The sequence below is a fragment of the Cavia porcellus genome, unplaced genomic scaffold (assembly GCF_034190915.1).
Source record: "Cavia porcellus strain 051 isolate PalLab524CR breed Dunkin Hartley unplaced genomic scaffold, mCavPor4.1 scaffold_30, whole genome shotgun sequence".
NCBI lineage: Eukaryota > Metazoa > Chordata > Mammalia > Rodentia > Caviidae > Cavia > Cavia porcellus.
Window position 1 is genome coordinate 10,354,974 of NW_026947513.1, and position 19,892 is coordinate 10,374,865.

At 33.5% G+C, this 19,892-nt stretch overlaps 1 pseudogene; it reads left to right on the forward strand.

Annotated features, from left to right (window-relative positions):
• Positions 1-44: 44 nt before the first annotated feature.
• Positions 45-15,917, forward strand: LOC100714292 (histone acetyltransferase type B catalytic subunit-like; annotated as a pseudogene).
• The last annotated feature ends 3,975 nt before the right edge of the window (positions 15,918-19,892 follow it).

Sequence of the window (19,892 nt, forward strand, 5' to 3'; positions counted from 1 at the left end):
ATCTCCTGGGCACGGTGCTGGCGGCAGCGGGACGCAGGCGCTGGATGCGAGATGCTGCGGCGCGCAGCTTTGGTCGGTTCGGGGTCGTTCTCGCCTCTTCTTCACACTGGTCCTCCGTTAGTATTTTTTAAAATTATTAGTTTGGTTGGTTTTACTTTTGGCTAGTTTGCCTTTTACATGTGCAAACACACACACATACACATATGTGCAGTACTTCACAAATCCATTCTCTGGAAAAAGCAGCATGAATATTTTTATAGCATCTTTACTTGTATTCCTTTATAATATTCTTATCTAACTTTGTCCCATTTCTTAAACACTTTAAATTTATTCATTCTAAATGAACTACAAAACTTATACAATCGTAAGTCCAAGTGTTACTATATTAGACTTCTTTTTAGCATTTTTCTCTATTAATCCCAATTTATCTCTTAACTATTCCTAGGAAGAGAACTTTTTTCTGATTTAGGTTTTCAAGCATTTCATCAACAAGCTAATTTTAAATATTTATCATTCCATTAACATTTTTAGTAATTCTGTGTACTAAGTGGCTTATGTTGGTGTGTGCTGCTTGCCAGTGGTTTTGACTGCTTTTGATCTTTAGACCCCTTTTAGTTTGAAGGCCATTATCATTATTAATTTAGTGGCACTGACTGAGAACCTTGAGTTAAATTAGTTAATGAAAAAATTAAAAGATTACTGAACACACAATCCTTTGATTTCAATGTCTGTTGAAAGGGGTTCAGGGGGAAGTTTTGGTATCTGACAATAGCTACTCTTACCCAGTGTACCCCGTGCCTCCTCAAATGAGTTTCACTTCGGTTGTGACAGATCCTTTGTGATGGTATGGTGAGTAGTTTGAGGATTTTACATTTGTCAGCATACTAACTTGTTCTAAAAGGAAGGGGGCTGGCAGAAATTTGCACACCTGTTCATCTTCAACTTCTCAATGATCTGAGGCCATTGTGTTTTATCAGGTTAAACTCAAGTGACATGGGCAATCTCAGGTCTGCAGAACTGTGCCCCTTCTGTCAGGCTCTGTTCCATTCTGTGGCTGTCATGCAAAGCTCTTTTGCATGGATCTTGTCTGTTGTACTTCAAAATAAATGCTAATAAAATATTACAACGTGGAGTGAATGTCTAAGTTCTGCTTTTCAGTGTTGACATAGGAGGGATTCATTAGGGATTTTTTTCTTATACTGCATATTCTCCATTCTGTTCCTTTGATAATAAACATTTAATTTTCTTGGGACCAGCATATAAATATCAGAATATCTGGGAAAGAACTTTTGTTGACTGAAGAGAGGTAATTTTACTTTATTTTTTTTCTTAACCATGTTTCCTGTCTTACAGGCACATTCTTTGGACAGACATGCCTTAGATTCTCTGCTTTGAGAGGAAAAAAATAACAGAACCAAATGATTATATATCAGCATTTTTGAAATGTCATTTCTGGAAGCCATCCTCTACCTAATGCTGTGCTTTGGGAAGTGACATTTTAGCAAAACAATGACAACAACAAGGAAAAGCTGAAAATCTAAATAAACCCCTTATAGAGGGAGGATGTGGAGTGTGTGAGTAGAGAATTTCAAAATTTCGATGCAAATACAGATAAAATGCCAGTTGCCATTGTCTTTCACTACGGCTTCATAATTTCTGTTAATTTTATATTTATTGTTTACAATTACATTTTCTTAATGACAGAGACAATGTAGAGCAATTATATATGTTTCTCTAGTCAAGATTTTATGTTAGAAATTACTCCTACATTTTTGTAACTATAGAAACTATAAATAGCATATTAAATTAATCCCTAAATTGAATCCTATAGATTTACTACATTGATCACCCTTTTTTTTTGTCTGCCAGTGTATTATGGTTGTAAAATTATGCATTAATCATTTCCTGTGTAAATAATAATAGATATTTTTAAATGTTTTTTTTCAAGTGTCTGCAGTCTTAACTAATATATACATGAATGTTAATAGCCTTACAAGTTATTAAATCCTATCTTTCTAAGCAATCTTCAAAAATGTGCTTAAAGTAAATTTATTTTATTTTTACCAAAATTAAGACAAAATTTTTTGGTTTCATTCTGATGTTTCATGGGTATTGAATTCCTATTAAACAATCCGTTAATCCTCAAAAACATCAATGATATAACTGAATGTACTTTGAGATTTGTACTTAGCTGATATTTAGAAAGGGTCACAGCTCCTATGTAAACATCAAAAATAAGTCATATTGAAAGAGTAGCGTTAAATTAATACAGTCAAAATTATCATTGTGTTAATCTAGAGCTTGTGTTGCTAAATCTAGCATCTATGGGGAACATTCTTCCTGTATTACTTAAAGTGTTGTAGTTAGGGGTTGTGCAAAGAACAATTAGAATCAGGACATGGAGTTTATAATGTATTTATAACAGTCACTGGGAGTTAACATAAGAAAATGCAGGAAATATATCCACAACACCAAAAACATACAGTATTTAGCCAAGGGCCAGAGTTCACAGCAGTGTCCCACATGAGTCCAGCCGAAGACCCAGAGCTCATGACAATGACTCCCATGAGTCCACCTGGAGGTCTAGAGCCCACAAAAAGGGCTTATGCCAGTCTCTTTTACAGATCCCTGTTGAGAAGGCCCAAAGGTTAGCGGTGGAAGCCAGAAAGTCCATGCCACTGAGATGAAGGAGCTGTGCTGGTGGGATGAAGTTTTTACAATGGAGCCAAAAGTCACACTCACAACAAAGACCAGGCCTGTCCTGAAAAGCACCACAGCCATCCTCAGCGACATGGAGACCCTGAGCTCCTCCAGTGACAAGCACAGTCAAGTACATGCCAGGAAGCCGGCGTGATGAGTTCATCCTGGAGACCAAACAACACATGTCTTCCCTTCGGGAGCCAGAAAACAATGCTCGATATGAGGACCAGAGCTTCTCTAGAAGAACCAATGGCTCAAACAGCAACTCGTAGGAGAACACACAATGCCTCAGTGCAATAACGCATTAACACATTAGCACCCTCCTTCTCCTGCTCTATCTCTCTATTTATGCTGGCGATGTTACTCGGGGAGAGCATCTCCACTCAGTGCCATGCTGATGTAATTCAGCTGGCATTAAGTGGTCCACCAATTCTTAATCTATAACATAAAGTAATTTTTTCAAGTTTTTATTTTATCTTATTTTCTAGGATGCTTAAGTATTTATAGACATTAAGAACTGCTTTGTTTTTAACAATAATAATATTTGCATGAATTTTACTTAGAGCAATAAAGTCACAACCCTTAACATTATCCCACTGTTTATTAAGTTAACCAGATAGAGTAACCATATTCCCACTCTAACTGCATTACTGAATGAAAAAAGAGGCAGACAACAGAAATTTAAAATGAGAGCATAGACAGCATTAGTGATACAAGTTGTACTTCATTTGACATATGGAAGACACTCACAAGTGAAATGTCATAATCAGTTTTCCATGAGCCTTGCATGTTAGTTCAAATCTTTTTGTTAGGCAATTTTCCAATTAAGAAAAAAATCTATGCATGTGCAATGTGTATTGTGTAGAGAAAGTTATATATATATATTATTTAAGCTAGTGATTGTTTTTGTTCTGGTTGGCATAACACAATGCTATAGGCTGCAAGATATCTTAGGCTTCTAGATGCTGATAAATGCTATAATTGATTTATAAATCTGTATGTCCTGAAATGGTGAAAGAGACAGAAATATTACTAGTGTTTCTGCTATAAGGGCAAAAATACCAGTCCCAATGATCATGTCTTTTACTACCATCACACTGAGAGTTAGGAATTCACCATACAGTATGGGAAAAATGAACTTTCAATTCATTGTAACTAGAGCAGTAAATATTCCTATTCAAAAAACTGCTTAGATCAACTATACAATTTAAGAATTAGCTGATACTTTTAAATAGTGTTTCTTAAATTTTTGAGGAGCAGCTAATAAATAGTAGTCAGTAAACCATAGTGTGTAGCCAAATTTTCTGTTTCCTGCCTCTTTTCATAAATTAAATTTTATTGGAATATGGCCAGACTTCTTTCTTTATGCATTGCTTCAAGTGAATAGAGGTGAAAGAAATCATCATGAAGTCTCCAAACTATTAACTCTTTACAGAAAATTTCCAACTCTCTGAACTAGGTTACAGAAGAGGCACTAGAGAAAGAGTACTGTTGCTTTTCAAAGTGTTTGACTTTAAAATAGTTATTAGATCCCTACTGATGAATGAGAATTGGTAACAATTTTCAAAATATGTTAGTTTTCTTGAAAGGTATATTCCATTTTGTTTAAAGTTAGGTCACCATATATTTAAAATACATAAGTGGGGATTTTCTTCTTGTTTGAGGATTATAAGACGTTTGTGAAAGCACTTATCACAAATTTGATTAAAGTGATGCTAGTGAAATAATTTGTCACAGGGTAAGTGTTATGTAAACACTTCTTGCCTTTGAATCAAAATATTTGGCTATATCTACGATACACTAGATTTCTAAGGAACTTTCTACATCACTGCTTTGTGATACTCAAGAGAGCTGTGCAGGCATCACATGGATCATGAAGATGAAGTCTCTAGCATCATTATGAGTTAAAATAAGGGGTTGATGGTATGTACTTCACAGACTCATTCACTAGAATGAAAAGTAATCTGACTTATAAAGCAGGAGTTGATGCTATAAAATGTCAGTTAAATTAATATTTCTTCACCATGCCATATTTATAGCTTTAGATAACAATTCCAGAGCATTTTCTCTAGGATACCAAATACATAACAAATACCACACATTTCTAGCTATTTTTGTTGTGATTATTACCATTCTTTTTTAACATCTTGTGCTTATCTTTACTTTTTATTTTAAAAATAAAACAAGAACAAGCCAAATCAGAACAGAAAAATGCAAGCAACACAGGACTTCAAAACAAGACAGCATTAAATCAACAGTGACTACCATGTCTCCTGTTCACTTCAGAATGTTCATAACATCACACACTAACAAAAGAATGAAAATATTACGAGACTTCCAAACAAGACACCAGGAAATTGAAAATGGCTACCATAATGTGACTTGTTTTCTTCGAAATAGCTTCCCATCGCTTCACACAAAATAAAATCAAACAAAACAAACTAAAACGAATCAAAACACAAGAACATAAGTATTGCAGGACTTCAAAACAAGACAACAGAAAATGAACAATGAATACTATAATGATTCTTTTTCTTTTCAAAATAGCCATCCCTAGTATCAAACAAAATAAAACGAAACAAAACACAACAGAATAAAAGTGTTATATGACTTTAAAATAAGATGATAAGAAATCAACAACGGCTACCATAGTATCTCATTTTCTTCAAAATAGTAGTCCACACTGTAACAAATAGTAAATTGAAACAAAACAGAACAGAATAAAATGAATTAAATAAAAGAATGAAAGTAATGTGGGATTTCAAAACAAAACAAAAAGAAACCAACAATAGTTACCGTAATTGTTATCTTCAAAATAGGTACCCATACCATCAGGCACAGTAAAATCTAACAAAAGATGACAGAACAAAATCACATCTATCAAAATTATGAAAATGATACAAGGGTTCAAGACAGTAAGAAATTAACAGTGGTTACCAACTTCCATTCTTAGGTATTTCCTCCCCTATCACTTTCATAATATCTATTGTGCTTTTTGTATCCCACTAACTTTTTCTGATTTTTATTCTGGGGTTCACCCATGGGTTCAAATAATTTCACCCATGAACATGATCTCCATGATCTCCAAACCTCTAAGAGTTTGGAGATTATCTTACTTTATAAATGGGTAGCTTTCCATTGTATGAAGATATCTTTCTTATCCATTTTGTGGCTGATGGGCAAGTTCCCCTTGCTTTTTTATGGTCTCCTGTCACATGGAACAATTGTTTTTTGTCCTTTGATTTTCAGTGTATGAATTGTGAGTTTCAGTCCTTGTGAGTTAAATGTGTCTCTCGTATACATTATACTGATGTATCTTGTTTCTTGATCTGCTCTTCTTATGTTTGTTTTTATTGGTGAATTGAGGCCACCTATATTAATAGTTACAACTGGCATACATTAGTTTTTCTCTGCCATGCTCCTTTTGTTAGCTCTCCACCTTTCCCCATCATGCAATCGCCTGCTTGTATGGCAGTCTTCATCTGTTGCTGTTCCTGGAACCATGGTCAACTTAATCTCTCTCTAAAGTATCCTATAGCGTTCTCTGTAGGTTTGGTTTGGTGATCATGCATTCCTTCAGTTGTTATTTACCACTGAAGTATCTTATTTTTCCAACAATTTTGAAAGATCATTTTTCAGGGTACATCAGTTTGGGTTGGAAGTTGTTTTCTTTCAGGATTTGAAACATTTCACTCCAGATTCTTCTTGATTTGATTGTTTATGTTGACAAGTCCGCTGTGATTCTGATTGGTTTTCCTTTATAAGTGATCTGTTTCTTTTCTCAGCTTTTAATATTCTTTTCTTGTGCTGAATTTTTGGGAATCTTGATTATTACATGTCTAAGTGTAGATTTACTTTGATCATGGCTAGTTGGAGTTCTGCAAATCTCACTTATCTGAATGCCAGGTCCTTTCTCATGTTTGGAAGTTTCCTGCTATTACTTCTGTTGATAGCCTTTTTAAAATTTCATTTGTGTTAACCCCTGCTTCTTCACGGGTACCTATCACTTTTAAATTATTTTTCCATCATCTTGCAGCCATTGAATTGTTATTTCCTGCTTCCTTGTTATTTTTAAGAGATGTTTCCTTTCATGATAACCAGCTTCAATCCTGTCTTTAATGTCTGAAAGTCTATCTGCAGTCTCTTTCAAGCAATTTTTTGCAAGCTTTCAATTGATATTTTAATTTCCTGGATTTCTTTTTCAATCTGTTTCATGCATTATAATTCCATTCTATATTGTTCATTCAAGGTTTCCATCATTTTCTTGTGATCTTTTTTTTTTTTATATATATATGTCTTTTTAGACATGCTCAGCAATTCTTTCATTGTGTTTGTGATTTCTTCTTTTAACTGAAGCAGTATTTGGGATCTGATTACTTTTGTAGTCTCATGAAGTTGTTTCTTTACTCCAGTTGCTATCCTTTTTGGAGATTTCAGGTTGGTGACTTCCATCTTCTTCCATGGCTATATCTTCCAGATTGTTCTGTGTGGACTGCAGGTTTGAGATAGTGTTTGCCTCCTGTGTCTTGACATTCTTCTGGGTTCTGTCCCACAGGACAGTTGTGGTATGCCCGGCACTTCTTATGCTGGCTGCCCCTCCGCAGTGTAGGGAAATAGGACTGAAACCTGGATTTCTCTGACCTCAGGCTCCTAGAGAGGGATCAGGGCATGGGATGGGCTTCTCTAGACCTGTGCAGCTACACAAGTGCTTCCCTAATGGTCAGGGGTGCATGATGTCTACACAGGGACTCCCACAGTGGTAGCAGGCACATAGAAATGTGTTTGTTTGAGTCTCCTGGGGAGGGATGACTGCCTGAAGCAAGCACGGGTCTCCAGTGATGGCCTGCAGGTGCATGGGACTTACCTGGCTGCCTGTCCTTGCTTGCTGGCTGCCCGCAGGAAGCAAGCCTTCTGCTGGCATTGGCTGGAAAACAGAAGAGGATCTGGCTGGATTGCTTGCTTTTCCTGGAAAGCAAGCTTTCCAATGGCAATAGCCAGCAAGCAGAGGTAGATCTTGCTGGGTCCCTCTGCCTATGCTGGCTGCCTGTGGGAAGCAAACCTTCCAGTGGTGGCAGCTGACAAGCAGAAGTGGACCTGGCTAGTTCTCCCTGTTTATGCTAGCTGCCTGCAGAAACAAATCTACTATTCTTAGCTGAAATTGTTTTTGTTCTTTCACAGGTCTCAATGCTTATACTATGTCTTTTGTGTCTCCCACGTTTTATCAGTTATATATATAACTGACATAATTGACAAAAGATACATTCCAGTGCTTTCACTTTAGTATATCACATTCCAAGACCTACTACTGAGTTGATGTCATGTATTTTAGGTGAATTCATTTAAGAATATTATCTAATTCTACTCCAGAATCCTTTTATACATTATACATTATTGGGATAGTTTTAGATTTTACTCTATTCAAGTACAGGATATTGAGCTCAATATACATTTAATTTAGATTTAATGGGGCATACTTAAATGGTTCATCTACATATGCCTAGGGTATTGTTAATGACTCCAGGGTAGGTATAGATCCTAGGAACACATGCTATTCATTTTGAAAGTTTATGTTGTGTAATTGTGATAGAAACCAGAAGTATATGCTGGTTAGAGGAGGAAAAATATTGGTAGTACCAAGAATCAAAATAGCCAGCAAATTCTCTGTTATCAAACGTAAAAAATAGGTTTTTTAAAAAAAATAATAAATTTCTAATAAGATACAGAAGTTGTTTTTCATGAAAGTTTTCTGATTCAGTGATGCTCCTGAAAATCATATAGGTCATCAACAGTAAAGTTAAAAACCTGGAAGTTACTTGTGTATTTTATGGGAAAAAGTAAAACAGAATTTCATAACAAAATAAAAGTAAAATTCCGATATTTAATACATTGATTTTTGTCTTTAGTTATTCAAAGTACAAGATATGGGCATTGAAATTTCTCCAATTGATATTAGCACTAACCTTCTTTCCAATGAACTAAGAGATAATACCAGGAGATAATACCACTAATATAATACCAATATTATAGTTGATTGCATTTCTTCTCCTCTTCCTTTCCATTCTTACACTTCTCCATCCTGGTTCATTTTGAATAATTTCTTCTCATCTCACAGTATCTATTGTACACTTTACACCTTATTTTCTCTTTTAGTTTCTCACAATAGGCAGACAATACAGTGTTCACATATTGCATCTGGTTTATTTCACTTATAATTATGGTCCCAGTTGCATTCATTTACCTATAAAGTTTCAAGTTTGTTTTTTCTATATGGCTGAGTAATTCTCCATAGTATAAAAATACCACGTTTATGTTATCCATTTCTTGGTTGGTGGACATTTGCATTATTTCCAAGACTTAGCTATTTCAAATTGTGCTTCTATATACTGGTTGCACGTATATCACTGTGGTATGATGTTTTCAATGCTTCTGAGAATACACCCAGATGGGTAATACCTGGGTTAAATGGGACCTCAAATCCTAGCTATTTGAGAAATCTGATTTCCACAATGGTTGCACCAGTCTGCATTCCTATCAAAAGTGCAGAAGAGCTTTTTTCTCCATTGCCCTTCAACATTTGATATTGGTGATCTCTTGATGATAGACATACTTTCCAGAGTAAGATGCAATATTAGTGTTGTTTTTATTTGCATCTCTCAAATGACCAATGATATGGACATTTTTCATATAATTAATTTTCTATCAGCTGAGAAGTGTGCATTCATCTCGGATACCCATTTTTGGATTGTTTCTTTGAATTTGGGGGTCTGATTTTTTAAAATTCTTTGTATGTTCCAGGTAGAATGCCTTTGTGTCAAGGACAACTGATTAAAATTTTTTTCCACTCTTTTGGTTGTCTTTTCATTGGGTGGGTAATTTCTTTTGATGTACAAAAGCTTTTTAATAAGATCCCAGTTGTTGATTCTTTTAAGGTTTTCTTGTGCAGTATGAGATTTGTTCATTAACACTCTACCTACCCCTATATCTTTAGGATTTCTACCTATCACCTCTTCTAGTAGATTTATCTTCTTTTGATTTAATATTTAGAACTTTGATCCACTTTGACTGTAGTTTAGTGCATTGTGATATACATGGGTCTAGTTTTAGTCTTTTGCATGCAGGGCACCATTTATTAAAGACACTTTCTTCCAATGAGCATGTTTGGCCCCTTTGTCAAGTAAAAGGTGGGTGAGTGAGTGAGTGAGTTTGTAGCTGTGTTTGCATCTTCTAATCTGTTCCACTAACCCTCAGGTCAGGTTTTTTTTTTTCTTTTTTCTTTTTTTTTTATCCAGTGTCATGCTGATTATTATAGCAGTGGCTTTGTATTATAATTTCAAATGAGGGATTGTGATATCTCCTGCCTTGCCTTTGTTGCCCAGGATTTCCTCTGTTATTCAAGGTCTTTTCTATTTCCAATGAATTTGGGATCTATGAGATATGTTAATGGTGTTTTGATCAGGATTGCATTAAATCTGTATAATGGTGTTGGGAGTATGGCCATTTTCAAAATGTTAGTTCTATCTATGAGCAAGTGATATATTTTCATTTTCTGATATTCTTTTTGAACACTTTTATCAGAATACTATAATTTTCTACAGATAGATCTTTTACTTCCTTTTTTAGATTGATTCCTAGGTATTACACTTTTTCAGTGCTATTGTGCAGGGTGTTGATTCTCTTAATACTTGCTCAGTGAGTTTGTTATTTGTATATAGGGATAGTATTGTTTTTGTGTGTTGATTTTTTATTCAGCTACACAATTTTGGTGGGTTTGGAGGTCTCCTATGTAAAGTTCCATGTCCTGTGAATAAAGATAATTTAAAAGTTAATTATTTTATTACAAGTAACAAGATAAGCTTTGATCATGTTTATATTGTCTTTGTATTTTAAATGCGAAAGTTGATATTGTACATAACTTAAAGAGTGATGACTTAATGTACAGGATTGGGGCAATGATAAATGTATCAGTGATAAAATGATGCTAATTATTGGTATTGAATGGTTACTGTAGTCTTTTTTTATGTTTTTAGTTTTTTAAGAGAACTAAACATTTAGCCTGCTTAAAATATCCCTTTCCCCATAAGTACCAGTGTGTTTTATTGAAGATTAAAATTGAAAACTACACAGAAGTTTTTAAAAAGAATATAAAAAATATGCCAGTCTTTGATTTAAATATGGTCAACATATTCATGCCTAGATCCACTGAAACAAAAAATCAATTTATGATATTCATTCTTCTGAACTCATCTTGACACCCTCAATTACTAAACTCTATTTAAATTACAGTATATCTCCCAATTGGGAGATATCCTCAGAAGGATATTTAATTACCAGTGTTTTGAAGTTATTCATATTCACAATTTTTGGCTCTGATAAATAATTTTCTGAAATAACTTACAGTTAGCATGTGCCTGTACTGCTATGTGAGCAACAAGGATACACAGTTGACAAGCAAGTACTATGGCCTGTTTCATTTTTCTTTTTAGGCTCAGTTAGATGTTGACCTATAAGATATGGATCTTTGTTAAATGTAATTTCTACTGAGCTACCATCATAAACTTGGGACCTGGAAAATTATTATTGTTTGGCCTGATGACAAAATATTCAACAATGCTGACAGATTGTGAGGTACAGATCTGCATTAAATCTGTCTTTACTGAATTTGTTTTATGCAGGTCCAATACTGGATGTGAAATATAAGATTGTGGATCTAAATAATCCAACTTATGTCAAAAATAATCAAATCATCTTCTGTGATTTCAGGAAAATAATAATAGTAATAAGCATTCAAGAAAACATTTTCTATAGTAACTTTGTAAAAAAAACTGCTTCCAAGAGTGCATTAGCATGCAAGTGTCAAACTTGCAAGGTATAGATTCTGCTTACTCTCGGTCCCCAGGTTTTTATAACTTTTTTGATAACCTGCTATGTCAATTTGAGATATGCCTTTACTGACTAAGGAATTTCAAGCTTCGGAAGTGCTGGTCTGCCAAATTTCCAACCCTTCCTATTCTTACATTAATTAATCCAAATCAATATGCTGAGTTAAACAGAGTTCCCATGGCAGATGGATGAAACAAAATATGCTCACTATCTACCCCATTAAGGAAAAGTTGAATGTAGAAACCTCCAAATGGGATGTTATGTTTCCTTCATCTTCTTTTGCAGAGAGATTACTTTTCCAGTGGGAGAAAGGAAAGTACAGTGTGGTTAGAGACATAACCTTCCCATTAAAATGAAATGTGATGTCCACTTTTGGACATTTCTAGTTAAAAATATTCTAAGAGATCTGGACAGAATCCAGATAAGAATAATGAGAATTATTAGGCAATGGAAGTCAGGCATTTTTATGCTGTATGTAGTTTTGTCCAACACTTGTACTGACAGTTTCATTTTACTTTAGACAAAAAAATCAGAAACTGAAGTGAAACTGTTACTGAGTACAATCTTAAGTATTTCTTGCTTCATGGGAATGATGACTATAATGAAACATATGACAATGATAATATTTAATAGTAACTAGTATTGCATTCTCAGTGTATAGTGAGTTGAATTACATTGAAAGCATAATTGAGTTTGAAACACACTCAAAATATTTAAGTTTGTATATTCCCTGATATTCTGTTCACTCTGAGATCTTGGGTTCTTCATGAAATTCCCACTGTTATGTGAATTTTTTCAATGCACTTGAGTTCTTGTGGTATCAGAGTTATACATGATTTGTGTATGAATATTTTGTATTTTGGAGCCATGCTTTAATCATTTTGACTCATGAATCAATATTAAACCCTAGCCACTGATGGGAGAAGAGCTCCAGACACAGATTACAGCATCAGAGTTGCTTCAAGATTTACAGAGAAATCCTGGAAAATGACAAGATGCTCCCTAGGTTTACATGATTCAGTAACATGATTTTCACTTCTGCTTTGTAGGACATTTACTCAGTAAATAAATTTCCTCCCATTACAATCATTTGATTATTTTTTCAAACATCAGTACTAAGACAACCCTTGTGTAAAGAAAATAAAACATCATCCTGTCTTCAATTAAAATCTTGTCCTACAAAGCAATACATATGTCAAACATTTCAGGAAAGTGTTGTGTATGCGGTAATGGGTGGATTCTCTGGGTGTTCTAATAGCCCAGTTAGAGGATACTTCATGCAGTCTGGGTAAATCAAAGAAAACTTCCTTGAGTTGAAGCATTTTCTAATGATACATCATTGATTTGAAGATTGGCCTTTATGCAGAAACAGTAAAATGCCATAGGTGTATGTTAGGAAGCGAAGGAAAAGCACGCAGTTGGACTCTGATGACTGAGATCTATCAGTTTCCATATATATATATATATGAAAATTATGTATATATATATATATATATATACATATACATACATACATAATTGGTAACTGAGCGAGACTCTCAAGTTAAACAGCTTTAATGCAGGTGCTAAAATAAAGTTAACATCAGTTAATTATTTGAATTCTGTGTGGGGGGGTGACAGTTCTAAATTGGAATTCTGGTTGTGGAATTTTTAAATAATGCAATTTTAGATAAAATCCTTAACTTCTCTGGCTTTCAGTTACTGCTTTTACTAATCTGGGAGGACTAAGCAATGATCCACAGACTGTATTTTTAGCATAGTACCTAGAGTATATTACACTAAATATTCATGCTGGTAATCCACATAAATTACTAATGTAAGGGGTAAAATTAATGGAGAGGAGAGTGAGAGAAAGTGAGAAGGAAGGAAGGAAGGAAGGGAGGGAGGAAGGAAGGAAGGAAGGAAGGAAGGAAGGAAGGAAGGAAGGAAGGAAGGAAGGAAGGAGAGAACAAGGGAGAGAGAGCAGTCACTATGATAATTACAAGGAGCTACAGCTTTAATATGTTGAGCTTATTCTGTGTGGTAACACGGTAAAGCACAGATTCACTGAGGAAGGGCCATATGTTCAGAAGTCTGCTGAAGTGCTTAAAGTTTATACAATGAAAACCCCCAGCCTTATTGCATTCTACCTTGTAAATGTTCCTGAGTAGGTAGGGTTAAACCAAGGGGTAAGCAAACCTACAATATAATCATTAAGAGAAGGGCAGTGAGATGCACTAGAGGAGAGAGGAGCCAGGGATCAAGGCAAAGGGAGAGAATGAGAAGTGATAGAGAGGAATATGCAAAGGGGAAGGAAGACAAAAGTGAAAGAAAAATGACTCAAGTGCATTAATTATTTTCTAAGCCTGTATACTATTTCAAGCTTAACACTTACAAGAATATCGTAACACAGAGAAAATTACTACTATTTTATTGATTTGGAAACAGTAATTTCAGAAATTTAAATTTTTTAGCCAGATTTAGAAAGTGATCATTTCTTTTATATGAAGTATCTAAATGTATTATGTTGCATAAAAAGCACATCTAAACTTACAGCACAAAGCACAGAATGATAGTTTCCAGTGACTGTAGAGAAAGAATACTGGAATGATTATTCAATGGTTATAAAACTCTAATCATCTAAGATATATACATCTAGAGACAAGACTTATAGCATTCCATCTATAATAAATGCAACATTGTATATGTTAAAACCGTAAAAGGACAGATCTCATATTAATTGCTCTTACCATAGTAAAAAACCCAAACCAGTGATGGCTTCTTAGTTTTTCTAATGACTTCTGGCTTGTGTTCACATAACTGGTTTTAAAGCAAATAATCTTATTTGGTTTGCTCTGCACAGATGTTTAGTGAAATATTCACCAGCCTTAAGTAGGTATCTTAATTAATAATCAAAATATTTAAGAAATGGGAGATATTTGAACAATTAAGCCTTCCATATAAGCCTTCACATATCTTACTTAAAATGATGACTTCTGTATATGAGATCAGGTGAAAAGGTACTTAAAATGATGACTCAAGCAAGTAAGATCAGATAGAGAAGGCAGTTGATTCCCAAAGGCTGAAATATTTCTCAACGTGAGCCACTCATGTGAGGTATTCCATAAGACAATGGTTGATGAATAAAAGTTTCAAATATGTGCATTAGGACAAAAGAACAGAAATATTGCCACAGGCAGTTTGAAAAGAAATTATGTCTGGGTGCAATGAAGAGAATCCTAAGAGAAAAAAGTTCATTCAATGAGTGAGCTCTTAGGGGAGCTTCTATTTGATTAAGTGAACTATTTATTTAAATAAAGTATGGTTTTTAAAAAAAAGGCCCTGAAGCCTTTTTTTAATGGGTCTGACAATGGTTTCTGCAAAACATCTTCAGTTTTTATCACTGCAATATTGATCACATAGGACAAAACTCTTCACAGCAACAGTAGTAAGATTCTGCTCAACCTGAGAGGACTTATAGACAAAAACTTAGGAACCTGAGAGCCTAGTTTGATCACAAGTGGCTTTCTTTTGTTTTTAGTCTTCCAGGTGATTTTCAGAGATAATAATTTATTAAAACGTGCAGTGCAAATTTCTTTAATGGAAAAAGAAACTGATTTCAAGCCATTTGGACCCCTACTCCGTACATATACAGCTCTCAATCCAACAGGAGAAAACTTTACTTTTCAGATATACAAGGCTGACATGAATGGAGAGGCTTTCGAGTATATCACGAAAGGCTTTGGAACTTTTTGATGCTATTTATTGAAACTACTGGCTTTATTGACGTGGATAATTACAGACAGCACTATTTCCTAGTATTTGAGAAGTATAATAAGGATAGAGCTATGCTCTTTGTCACTGAAGGCTACATGATAGTGTCTAATTACTATGTGTACCCAGACAAAACTCAGCCACATGTAAGTCAGATACTGATACTGACTCGGTTTCAAGGTCAGGCCAATAGTGCTCCACTTCTTAAAAGAGTTTATAGATACTCCATTGCATCTCCTTCAGTTCTTGGTATTACAGTGGAAGATCCCTCCAAAAGCTATTTGAAGTTAAGAGATTTTGTGACTTGTAGTTTTGTCAAGATTTGCCTTATTTGTCCTGGGAAAAATTAATGCAAGAAGATATGGCACTAAACCCTCAGCAGAAGTGCAAAATAAATAAGCAAAATGCTAGACGGGTGCACGACATTCTTTGACTGCTAGTGACTGGCATGAGTGACAGTGAGCAATACAGAAACTACAGGCTGGACATGAAGAGAAGACTGGTCAGCTCTTATAAGAAAAAAGCAGAACGATCTTACCAAGATGAGAGAATGTCTCAGGCCAGAAGAGCTGACAACTGGGTGAAAAAGGACCAGGAGAGTATTGTTTAAGAAAATTAAATGATTCTCAAACTTCTCATTAATAACAATTCCCCTCCATAGGTACTTGAAAAATCAGGAAATATATTCCTTCAACTTTCTCCAAAATGACAGAACCAACAAACTTTGAGGAAAAAAAAAAGAGAGGGTGTATAAAAAGGTAAAATGTATCTAGGTCAGAAGATTTTGAAATATACTATGACTATTTTAACACTCCTTTATATTTTCTAAAGATTTCTAGTATAGGGGCTGGGGATTTAGCTCAGTGTGTATAGCAAACACAGGGTCATGGGTTCAATCTCCATCATCAAAAAAATAAATCTCCTATAATTTACAACTAATATACTTATGGCTACTTAAATCCTCTATGATAAGAAAAAAAATCTGTTCTGTACAATTACCAGTTCCCCATGAATAATTTAATTATTACATGCAACATGCATGCACTGATCAAAATAAAAATTTGAAAAAAATACATAATAAATTTTTTTAGAAATTACAAAGAAACAAATCTGGTAGCGTAAATGATTTCATACTGCATATTTATTCTATGCAATAATTAAGTAAAAGCTCATTTTTTCTGAATTTTGGTGCAAATATTTGTCTTTCAAAATCTTTACATTGTGCTTAAGATTTGCATTCCATTTTTGCATAAATGAAGTCCATAAATCATTATTATTCTTGCTTCTAAAGAATTTCATTTTTGGGGCAAAAATTTGGGAAAGTTTGACATATAATCTGTGTTATTCACTACTACAAATTATAGGAGTTTTTTTTTTTTTTTTGATGATGGAGATTGAACTCATGACCCTCTGTTTGCTATGCACACTGAGCTAAATCCCCACTGAGCTAAATCCCCAGCCCCTATACTAGAAATGTTTAGAAGATATAAAGGAAGAGGAATATGAATGTTTATGAATATATTCTATTATCTATATTTCAAGGAACTTGGCCCAACTAATTTATTCAACAGTGTAAATAAAAGTTTAGCATAATTTACAAATGATATGCATACATTATATTTTAAGTGAATATCACTGTACAGATACTTTTAAAAATTTCTATCAAAGTTATTTATAAATATTACAGTATTTATACATATTTTATTATGTTAAAATTTCAATCATAAAGTTTAATAAAAAACTTTTTGAGGAAATTGTTGCTTCACTTCAGTTGTGAGAAACTGAACAGATGAGTGCTGTGTACTATTTACCCATTTTTACTGAATGATAAGATTTCATACACTCATAGTACATTATTACAAAGTATTAAGGTTGATTTGATAGATTATTCAAAGCATCATGAATAACTCATGAATTTTTATAGCTATATTTACTTTTCTGTCACTCTAACAGCTCTTTAACCTCTGACTGTTACTAACTGCTTTCCATTTTTCATTTCAAGAACGTGCAGTGCAAATTTCAATTTGTCACTTTTTTTGGAATGGTCTTTTACATTCAGTATAATTCTTTGATTTTGGTATGCGGCCTAAATATCTCTTTCTAATCCTTCTCATAAAACTGTTAATAATTTAATGTTTTGGAATTACTCTGTGATTCATCTTGAGTCAATAGTTCCATAACTTGGCTGAAAAATATTTTGGAATTTTTGTATGTCTATTTAGAGTTGACAATTGAGTTCTAGTGATCTATATGTATTTATTTTCCAGCATCCCACAGCTGATTACTTCAGCTATGAAAATAGTTACTGGATTAACTTTTTTCTTCCCATTTTATTACTATGATTTCGAATTATTTTAGCTACTCTATTTCTTTGCCTTATCTATGCCTAAGAAATTTTCTTTGGATTTTGATAGAAATTTTGTTATACTTGTATATTCATTTTACAAAAATCTTACATTTACAATCTTATCGGTCAACCAATGAAGATATCTATATCTATCTATCTATCTAGATAGATAGATATAGATATCTAGATAGATAGATAGATATAGATATCTTTATTTATTTGTATCTTTGATTCTTTCTGTTAATATTTTACAGATTTAAGCATATAAATCCTAACTATGTTTAATTGTGGTACAACTCTAATATTTCATATGTTGAAATAATTAAATACTAGATTTTATTTTTAGTTTTGTTTCCAGTCTATTCATTGATGCTACACAGAAACAACAATCAACTTTTAATTTTTATGTAGTATTGATAATATAAGATTTTTGAAACTCACTTGTTAGTTATGCAAACTTTTATGAAGTCCTTAGGTTTCTTCATAAACATTTAAGCCATTCGTTGTTGAACATAAATATCTCTGCCTTTAGGATCTTCACATTTTCTACCTTCTCGAGTTTGCTTATTGAAGTGGACAGAATATCCAGCCTTCTGTCAAATAACTGGGAGGAGAGTAGACAGCCTTACCTTGTATCTCACACTAGGATCGATAGGTTCACTTTTGCACCATTACAGATGTCATTTGTGCAATTGGTGTGCATGTTATTTTTCCACTTGGAAATTTACTCTGTATACTTTTTTTTTTTAGATTATATTATCAGTGAACTTTGAGTTCTCTCAAACACAGTTCCCTCATTGTTTTTTTTTCTTGAAATGACTATTTTTTTAATGAATTACATTTTTCATTTTCAAATATTATATCCTCCTCAAATCCTAGGGATACGCCCAACTTTATCAAACATGATTTATTTTTATGTACTGTAGAATTCTATTCACTAATATTATCTTATTATATTTTTGATTATATCATGAAAGATCTATTGGTCAATGGTTTTCCATTCTTTTTTCTTTTTTTATATTTATTTTTTTCTATACGTATGAGACACTAGCTTTAAAAACTTAAGACCTATTTTACTTTTTATTCTAAGAGAAATATGGACCTTTGATGAGGAAGAATTGTAAAGAAATAATTATCAAAAACTTTACTAGTAATCTAAACCTTGATGGGGTTAGTCTTCTTGAACTGTTAATTTTTGTAATAATTACAGGGGCTCAATTGCTCATATTACATGTATTGTGGTAGTTTGTGTTTTTCCAAAACATGACATATTTTATCTGAGTTGTCAAATATATGTTTACTTTTCTCCTTTTTTCGTCATCCATTTTTCCTGAGGTTTTGAATTTTTAGCCACCCTTTAGAAATGCATCTCCTTACTTTATTGGATTTAAATTTTTAAAATGTCTTCTCTTACCTTTTATACTTCCTTTATTGTGCTTGATTTTCTTCCTTTTTTTTCCTTTTTTTTTTTTGTTTATCCCTAGGTTCTTGAGATGGATGCTTGATCTGCTGACCTAAGGCTTTTATTTTTTCTGAAGCATGCATTACCGTGAAGTTTGCCTCTTGGCACTGCATTAGCTGTGTCATTTAAATTATGGCACTGTGTATTTTTATTTTATTTAGGTCAATTTTAAGCTTTAAATGTTTCTTGTTGATCAATAGATTAAGGATATATGGATTTCTTTCTGTATTTTATACATTTTCCTTTTATTTATTCTATCTTTGTATTTTGATATCTAGGTTTTCATAGAACAATCTATGCATGACACAAGTCTTTTAATTCTTTTTTAGTTTGTTTGATGGCATGTTAGGCGTTACTTTGAGTTGGTATTTTGGAATATTTGGAAATAATGTACATTCTCTTGATATTGGGTGTGGTGTTCTAACTCTTGGTTAGATTATGCTAGTTGATGCTTTTTCTGGGTTTTTCTAAATCCTTGATGATTTTGTCTAGCTCTTTTTTTTTTTTTTTTTTAGTTGCTGATAGGGGAATATTGAACTTTCTGAATTTAACTTTTTTTAGATCTATCAATTTTGGAAATATTTACTTTGCTGCTCTAATATGTATTCTTGTTGGCAGTATCTTCAAACAAGGAAACATTGTTGTCTGGCTCTGATAATTTTCCTACCCTGAAATCATTTTATCCAACATTAACACACCCACTCTTTTCTCTTGAATTATGTTTGTATAATACAGTATATTTTCTGTGGT